This window comes from Rhinopithecus roxellana, chromosome 5 (assembly GCF_007565055.1).
Source record: "Rhinopithecus roxellana isolate Shanxi Qingling chromosome 5, ASM756505v1, whole genome shotgun sequence".
In the NCBI taxonomy this organism is placed as follows: Eukaryota; Metazoa; Chordata; class Mammalia; order Primates; family Cercopithecidae; genus Rhinopithecus; species Rhinopithecus roxellana.
In genome coordinates, this window is record NC_044553.1 from 52,275,391 (window position 1) to 52,284,578 (window position 9,188).

Consider the following 9,188-nt stretch of genomic DNA (forward strand, 5'->3'; position numbering starts at 1 on the left):
ACTCTTGATATAATGTGTTAAAAATGGCACTTCACCTCTGTGATCTGCCTCCAAAGATCTATAATCTCTGTGTAATTATAGAGGTTACATACATATATAATGTATGTATATTGAAAAAAATCCAATTCCAATAGAGGGTTATCTTACAATATACCTGACCAGTGCTCCTCAAAATTGTCAAGGTCATTAAAAACAAGGAAAGTCTGAGAAACTGTCACAGCCTAAAGAAACATGATGACTAAATGTAATGTTGTTACTGTAGGTAGCAAGTCAGAAATGAACAGGGCAGAGGAGGGGCCTCCCCAACCAGGAATGTGAGTCCACCATTAGGTGATGGGTCAGTTGTTACACTGTAACAATAATAAATTAATAATAATAATAATTGGCTGCAGTCAGTGCCAGGGAAAGGCAGTCTCCCAATAGATAGAAAAAACCTGAAACTGGTTATCAGCAACTGCCTGATAAAATCTCAAGTCTGGGTGCAGTGCCTCAATCCTGTAATCCAAGCACTTTGGGAGGCCAAAGCGGCGGGTCACCTGAGGTCAGGAGTTGGAGACCAGCCTGGCCAACATGGTGAAACTCTGTCTTTACTAAAGATAGAAAAATTAGCCAGGCGTGGTGGCAGGACTACATGCCTGTAGTTCCAGCTACTCAGGAGGCTGCGGGAGAACCACTCGAACCCAGGAGACAGAGGTTGCAGTGAGCTGAGATCGCGCCATTATACTCCAGCCTGGGTGACAAGAGAAAAACTCAAACTCAAAAAAAAAGGAGATCTCAGGAGTTGGGAAACTGGGTTCAGGCATGTACACTAAAGAGGTACAGTGAATTAGCCAGGCATGGTGGCAGGCACCTGTAGTCCCAGCTACTCGGGAGACTGAGGCAGGAGAATGGCATGAACCTGGGAGGCGGAGCTTGCAGTGAGCCGAGATCGAGCCACTGCACTCCTGTCTGGGCGACAGAGCCAGACTCTGTCTAAAAAAAAAAAAGGGGGGGGGCACAGTGGCAGAGTTTATCTGGTACATGACCTTCTAGGAACATTTGACTGCTAAGGGAAGAATACTTCAGGTGAGCACGCGTACAACTCCAGTAAACACATTGCGCATGGGGCCCCTTCCAAGAGCTGGCAGGCCACTGCGTATGTGTACAGCACACCCCAAGGAAAGAATCAGGGGAGAAGGACATAAGACCCAGTAAGTATGCCAACATATAAAACCCTAAGTCAAAGTCAAACCGTGCACTTGACTCTCTCGAGTTGCCCGCTTCGCCCTCTTCCAAGTGTACTTTACTTCCTTTCATTCCTGCCCTAAAACTTTTTAATAAACTTTCACTCCTGCCCTAAAACTTGCCTCAGTCTCTCACTCTTCCTTATGCCCCTCGGTCAATTCGTTCTTCTGAGGAGAATTGAGGTTGCTGCAGACTTGTATGGATTTGCCACCACTAACAACGTGGCATCCTGGATGGGATCCAGATAAAGGACTTTAGGGAAAAACCAGTGAAATCTGAATAAAGCATGGAATTAATTAAAGTATGGAATACTTGTTCCTTGGTTGTGACAAATGTACCATAGTAATTTGAGGTGTTAACAGTAGGGGAAACTAGGCAAGGGGTATATGAGAACTCTCTATTATCTTTCAACTTTTCTGTAAATCTAAACCTAAGCTTTTTTCAAAAGTAAAAAGCTTAAAAAAAGAGATGCGAGAGAGGGCAGGGCACAGGGGCTTGTGCCTGTAATCCCAGCCCTTCGGGAGGCCAAGGCAGGTGGATCACTTGAAGCCAGGAGTTCAAGACCAGGCTGGCCAATATGGCAAATCCCTATCTCTATGAAAAAAAAAAAAATGGCTGGGCATGGTGATGCACACCTATAATCCCAGCTACTTGGGAGGCTGAGGCGCAAGAATCACCAAAACCCAGAGGTAGAAGTTGCAGCGAGCCAAGATGGTGCCACTGCACTCCGGACTGGGTGACAGAGCGAGATTCTGCCTCAAAAAAAAAGAGAGAGAGAGAGAGAATTACACATTTATAATCAGGTAAAGAATGAAGGCTGAAATGAACTTCAAATGGATGCAGAACTGGCAAAACTAGGCAATATCCACAGAGTAATAATCAGTTTCATTCCACTAAAGACAATTTTACATTTTTATAGATAGGAACGATTTGAAGATAGAAGTTTACTTCTATCTCTGTAGAGTTGTAAGACAGCCTGGTCAAAGATAAGTAAGCCATATAAGATAGCCCTATAGGACCAGGTAATTCTCAGAGGCTCCAGCATTCCATTATAATAATATCCACAAATCACTTTTGCCCAATTCAAAATCTTTCACAATTTCTTTCTAAAAAGGATACGGGGCCCAAATTACAGAAAGTCCTTAAAACAGACTGGCCTGCCGGGCATGGTGGCTCATGCCTGTAATCCCAGCACTTTGGGAGGCCGAGGTGGGCGGATCACGAGGTCAGGAGATGTAGACCTTCCTGGCTAATATGGTGAAACCCCGTCTCTACTAAAAATACAAAAAAATTAGCCGGGCGTGGTGGCGGGTGCCTGTAGTCCCAGCTACTTGGGAGGCTAAGGCAGGAGAAGGGCGTGAACCCGGGAGGTGGAGCTTGCAGTGAGCCGAGATCGCACCACTGCACTCCAGCCTGGGCGACAGAGCAAGACTCCATCTCAAAAAAAAAAAACAAAAAGAAAACAGACTGGCCTGACTTGGCAAAAAGGCTAACAGACATACACAAATATTCAAAAGGTCATAGAATGCATTGCTAAGTTATTACAACACTGTAAAGTGAAAAATAACCCAAAGATCAAGATAATTTATCAGCCTCTCCTGGGAAACGCTACAGACTGCCAAAGATAAACATCATTGCCTTAGAGTTAAAAGCACTTGTTTATGTTACCTAGGCAACACAATAACAAATGGTGCAGTAATAAAATAAGAATTAAAAAAGCAAATTGAATAAAATAATAGTCAATATTAAGTTTCGACCTAAAATCCATCTCCTTCCTGGTTATACAAACTATTCATCTTAAATATAGAGTCAGCTATTAGGTGGAAACTATTATTTTTCCAGGTCTTATATTTTCATGTGGAGGGACTTCAACAGGACTGATACTCCTGGACTCAGTCTCTGCCTATGGTAAGAAATAGCTCTATGACAAAATATAAGATTGTAGGCCAGCCACAGTGGCTCATGCCTGTAATCCCAGCACTTTGGGAGGCCGAGCCAGCCAGATCACTCGAACTCAGGAGTTCGAGACCAGCCTGGACAACATGGTGAAATCTTATCTCTACAAAAAATACAAAAATTCGCCGGGCATGGTAGAGCATGCCTATAGTCTCAGTTACTCAAGAGGCTGAGTTGGGAGAATCTCTTGAGCCTGGGAGAAAGAAGTTGCAGTGAGCCGAGATCGCGCCACTGCACTCCAGCCTGGGTCACAGAGCGAGAACCTGTCTCAAAAAAAAAAGACTCTGAGGGAAGAGGAAACAGATTTATATAAGAGCCTGAAATCAAAAGTACAAGGGCAAATGCTTCAAACCACAACCATACACACACACACACACACACAAATAATAATGTATATAAATATGTATTTATATATATATTTTTTAAGACAAGGTCTCCCTTGGTCGCCCAGGCTGGAGTGCAGTGATGTCATTTCAGCTCCCTGCATCCTTTGCCTCCCAGGCCCAAGAGATTCTCTCATCTCAGCCTCCTGAGTAGCCAGGACTATCGGCATGTGCCACCACACCCAGCAAATTGTTGTATTTTTAGCAGAGACGGGGTTTTGCTGTATTGCCCAGGCTGGTCTCAAACTTCTGAGCTCAAGTGATCTGCCCACCTTGGCCTCCCAAAGTGCTGGGATTACAGGTGTGAGCCACTATGCCTGGCTAATTTTTGCATTTTTTGTAGAGATGGGGTTTCACCATGTTGCCCAGGCTGGTCTTGAATTCCTGGGTTCACATGGTTCACCTGACTCAGCCTCCCAAAGTGCTGGGATTACAAGCACGAGCCACCTCGCCTGGCCTTCCCTCAGAGTCTTAATGCATGTGGCAAGTGTCTTGAAGCCAGAATTCACATGGGCCTTTCACACCTCAGTTTCAGATGCCCTAGTGGAAGACTGACTGTCTTTCGGTGATTGTATTGGACACCCCTAAAGTGAAATTTGTACAAGCCCAATCAGATTATCCTAAATATTCTCTAAGATTTTTGTGTGACGTAACAACAGACAGAAGCTAAATTTCACCTTTTTTTTTTTTTTTTTTTTTTTTTGAGACTGAGTCTTGCTTTGTCACCCAGGCTAGAGTGCAGTGGCGCAATTTCAGCTCACAGCAGCCTCCACCCCCAGGTTCAAGCAATTCTCCTGCTTCAGCCTCCTGAGTAGCTGGGATTACAGGCACGTGCTGTCACACACAGCTAACTTTTGTATTTTTAGTAGAGACGGGGTTTCACCATGTTGGCCGGCTGGTCTCGAACTTCTGGCCTCAAGTGATCCACCCACCTAAGCCTCCCAAAGTGCTGGGATTACAGGTGTGAGCCACCATGCCTGGCCTCACTTTTACAAATGTAGTTTCATTAGCATTATCTGTTCACCTCAATAGATAATTGTCCCATATTCTTAAGCTAAAATAATTGTTCTTGAATACACAGCTCCCTTATGGGCTACAAGAATGTGATGACGAGACATTCTCTCTTTGCGGCATGTACTGTCAGAATGAAGACCATTCTCAGCAATCAGACTGTCAACATTCCAGAAAATGTTGATATCACTCTGAAGAAACACAGTTACTTTGAAGGGCCCCAGAAGAAGCCTGCAGAGGGACTTCAATCACACCAATGTATAACTCAGTCTCCTTGGAAAGAAAAGGAAGAGGCTCCAAGTTGACAACTGGTGGGGAAAGAGAAAGGAACTGGCTGCCATGCACACTATTTGTAGTCATGTACAGAACATGATCAAGGGTGCTACTGTGGGCTTCCATTACAAGATGAGGTCTCTGTAAAGCTCACTTCCTCATCAACATCGTATTCTGGGAGAACAGGTCTCTTGTTGAAACCCACAATTTCTTGGGTAAAAAAATACATCCACAGGGTTCGAATGAGGATAAATGTTTTTTCAGTATCTCAATACCAGAAAGATGAATTAATCCTTGAAGGAAATGACATTGAGCTTATTTCAAATTCAGTTGCTTTGATTCAGCAAGACACAACAGTTAAAATCAAAGACATCAGAAATTTTTTGGATGGCATCTATGTCTCCGAAAAAGGAACAGTTCAGAAGGCTGATGAATAAGATCTAAGAGTTGTCCAGCTTCTGAAACAAGATGCCAGATGAATCCTAAAACCTATTTGTGATTTTTTGTTTTTTTTTTAGACAGTCTTGCCCTGTCACACAGGCTGGAGTGCAGTGGAACAATCACAGCTCACTGCAGCCTCAACCTCCTGGGCTCAAGCAATCCTTCCACCTCAGCCTCCCAAGTAGCTGGGACCACAGGCGCGCACCAACATGCCTGGCTAATTTTTTGGTATTTTTTGTAGAGACAGGGTTTTGCTATGATGCCCAGGCTTGTCTCAAACTCCTGGACTCAAGCAATCCTCCTTCCTCAGCCTTCCAATGTGCTGGGATTGCAGGGGTAAGCCACCACACCTGGCCTTATTTGTGATATTTTCATTATGTAATAAAATACCTATTGATTTGGGACTTTTTCTGAAAAACAAAACAAAACAAAACAAAATAAGATAATTATTCTTTACAGCTATCACCCAAAATGTAATTGTTTCATAAAATAACCCCTTGTGATTAGAAAACTGGGTATACACATGAGGGGTATATGTTGCCACTAAATTATCCTTTAGAAGGTAAGTATTGATATTTCTCTCTATCCATAGAAGCTGGAAGTAGTTGCTGTCCTGGATCTTCTCAGTGTGTCCTTTCAGATCCACTCTCCATCCTTCTGTATCCTATTCTGTGTCCCAGGAGGCTGTTCTTTCTGTACTGAATCAACGCTTACTCTAACTTTCAGCTGGGTGTAGCCAATGAGAGAAACGGCAGACAATCGAAGGTAGGAGGAAAGGGAAAACAGGTTGCAGTTTGGCAGAGGCTGCATTTCTCTATGGAAGGTCACAGGTCCTGTCAAGTGTGACTCACGGTTCTTGCTGGTTCTTGAAGAAAACTATTCCTTCCTCTTACCCCTTCAGAATGGTAACTGCTTCCTGTTGTTGCTAGCCCTGGGTCCTTCACTATCCCCTGATGGTTTTCCTTAACCTTTCACATACCTGGTTAATGATCCCTTCATTCAACCATCATTCAACTCTCTTACTCTCACCACTTTTTCTTGCTTCCTTGCTTTTTTCTTTCTTTCTTTCTCTCCTTCCTTTCTTTCTCTCTCTTTCCCCTTCCTTCCTTTCTTCCTTCCTCCCTTCCCCCTCCTTCCTTCCTTCCTTCCTTCCTCTTTCTCTCTCTTTTCTTTTCTTTTTTAGATGGAGTCTTGCTCTGTCACCCAGGCTGAAGTGCAGAGGTTCAATCTCAGCTCACTGCAAACCTCGCCTCCTGGGTTCAGGCGATTCTCCCACCTCAGCTTCCCCAGTAGCTGGGATTATAGGCACAAGCCACCACACCCGGCTACTTTTTGTATTTTAGTAGAGATGGGGTTTCACCATGTTGGCCAGGCTGGTCTCAAACTGCTGAGCTCAAGTGATCCACCCGCCTCGGCCTCCCAAAGTGCTGGGATTACAGGTGTGAGCCACCGTGCCTGACTTTCTTTCTTTTTTCAATAGAGACAGGGGTCCCACCATCTTACCCAGGCTAGTGTCAAACTCTTGGGCTGAAGTGATTCTCCAGCTTCAGCCTCCCAAAGTGCTGGGATTACAGGCATGAGCCACCACCATGCACAACCTCTCTTCACCTTTTGAAAGTGTGCCATCTGTTTTCTGTCAAGACAACAGCTTTGACATTTTTTCCAAGCCAAAATTATATCTGTCACTGCATAGAACTTTAGGAAACTAATTTTTTCATTTATATGTTATAGTAGACAAAACTGCTTTTTCAGAAATCCTTAAATCCACCTTCATATATAACCAGCATAGCTATTCATCCAAATGCACATCCTAATTTGGCCTTTCCCTTTTCAACATACAGTGTAACCTCCCGGTTTGCTCTTTTGATCTCTAAATCACAATGTCTTGGTCAATAATATAAAATACCCTACTCCACAAGCCCTTGCCATGGACTAAACCTTGAATGATCCCATTGTTCAACACTTCTCAAAAACCCAGTTGAGAAAATTGATTAGGATTAAGTGAAGTACACAAAGTTCATGCATTAATCTCTAGTAGAGTAGGACTGCCACATTAGCATATTTAGACCATATTACATCTGAAGACTTGCTTTTATTTTGGGGTTATATCAAGGGATTCTGATTTTATCAAGGAACAATTAAAGAAATTGCCCTAGAAAATCTGATACTACATTTGCTGTAGGGACACAGTTGAGCATATTTCTCACTATCTCCTGTGCTTAGTACTTGGGGTCATAGTTAGGTGTCTTCCACAAAAAACTTTTCTCACCCCCTTTGTTCTGAGTTCTCATTTACCAAGCAACATCCTGATTTCTGTGTTACTCTCTCTACATAAAAATAATATGCTGGTCATACCGATTTTGAGTATTTCTCATTGTTAATTAATAAAGAGACTTCTGAATATGATCTAGCTTCCTGTGCTTAACCACAGGGGGAACATGCTGACCATGGCCTGTGTGAGAATTTCCACTCCATGTCATGGCAATATTTCTTATTATAAATGACTAAATCAGTATTCTGGTTTTACCCCAATCTAATGTGCATTTTAGTTAATGTTAACCAATTTCTCAGAACTAGTTATCTCCCAAAGCAATGAAAAAAAAAAAAATCTCTGGGCTTTAAACTAGAAGGCTCGATCCAGTCTTCCCTAAGATAAAATACCTACCTCCTCCAGTTGCACTTGTATTTTTTATTTTTTAGTTTTTTAGACAGAGTTTCACTCTGTCTTCCAGGCTGGAGTGTAATGGCGTGATCTAGGCTCACCGCAAGCTCCACCTCCTGGGTTCACACCATAATCCTGCCTCAGCCTCCTGAGTAGCTGGGACTATAGGCACCCACCACCACACCCGGCTAATGTTTTTGTATTTTTTTAGTAGAGACTAAAAACAGTTTCACCATGTTAGCCAGGATGGTCTCAATCTCCTGACCTCGTGATCCGCCTGCCTCAGCCTCCCAAAGTGCTGGGATTACAGGCGTCAGCCACTGCACCCCACCTGCACTTGTATTTATTAACATATCCTACATAAAGTCTCAGATAAGAGGCTCAACTTAGAGCTAAATCTGAGGAAAAGCTCTGTTTATCCCTAGAACTATGAAATAGATTATACTGCCCTTCCCTATCCTCTCCTATTTACAATCAGGAAGCTTAGCATCAACTCTAAGGAATCTTTTAGAAATTGTTCTCAAACTTTTCACGTTTGTGAAATAGTTTGAATGCCAGAATTTGGGGCAGCCAACTTGAATGAATTAAAGCAGTTAAAATAACACTAAATTAATTATTATACCATCTCAGAGGACCTAGAACCCATCCACAATTAATCCCCTATCCATATGGTACACTTTCAGTATTGCAGGTGTTTGAGAATTATCTCTGCTCAATGAATTCTCACACAATCACAAGGCAAAGCTCTCTTACATTCCAGTGAACCACCATCTTCTTGTAAAGCCAACTTAATGCTATGCTTTGCCTTTAGTTCCAACTTGAAACAAATTGTACAAACTACGGCACCTCATATGTACATACAATGAACATAATTGTTTTATAACAAAAATTGAAGTTATATATTTGTGAAAACTTTGCTGCATACTATATCATCTCAGCACTCCAGGCGAGAACCACTGCCTTAACTGTTTTCAATTTCCCCCATTGTGGCTTACTGACATAATTCTAGTTTCTTTATTCCTAATGCTTTAATTCACATCTTACTATTTTATTCCATGCATGTCCTTCCTTCTTAAATTATTTGTAGAATGAAACTAAGTGTTCAAAAAATAAAATACAGAAAGAAAATGCTGTCTTTGGTGGCTACTCTCTATTGCCTTCTGCAAATAGAAGTAAAAAATAAATGAGTCACAGCCTATTACTGTACCTACAGCAACATCCACGAGATCCTCACTCAA

General features: G+C 42.6%; 1 pseudogene; it reads left to right on the forward strand.

Moving 5' to 3' along the window:
- The first annotated feature begins 4,708 nt into the window (after positions 1-4,708).
- On the forward strand, positions 4,709-5,284 carry LOC104671211 (annotated as a pseudogene).
- The last annotated feature ends 3,904 nt before the right edge of the window (positions 5,285-9,188 follow it).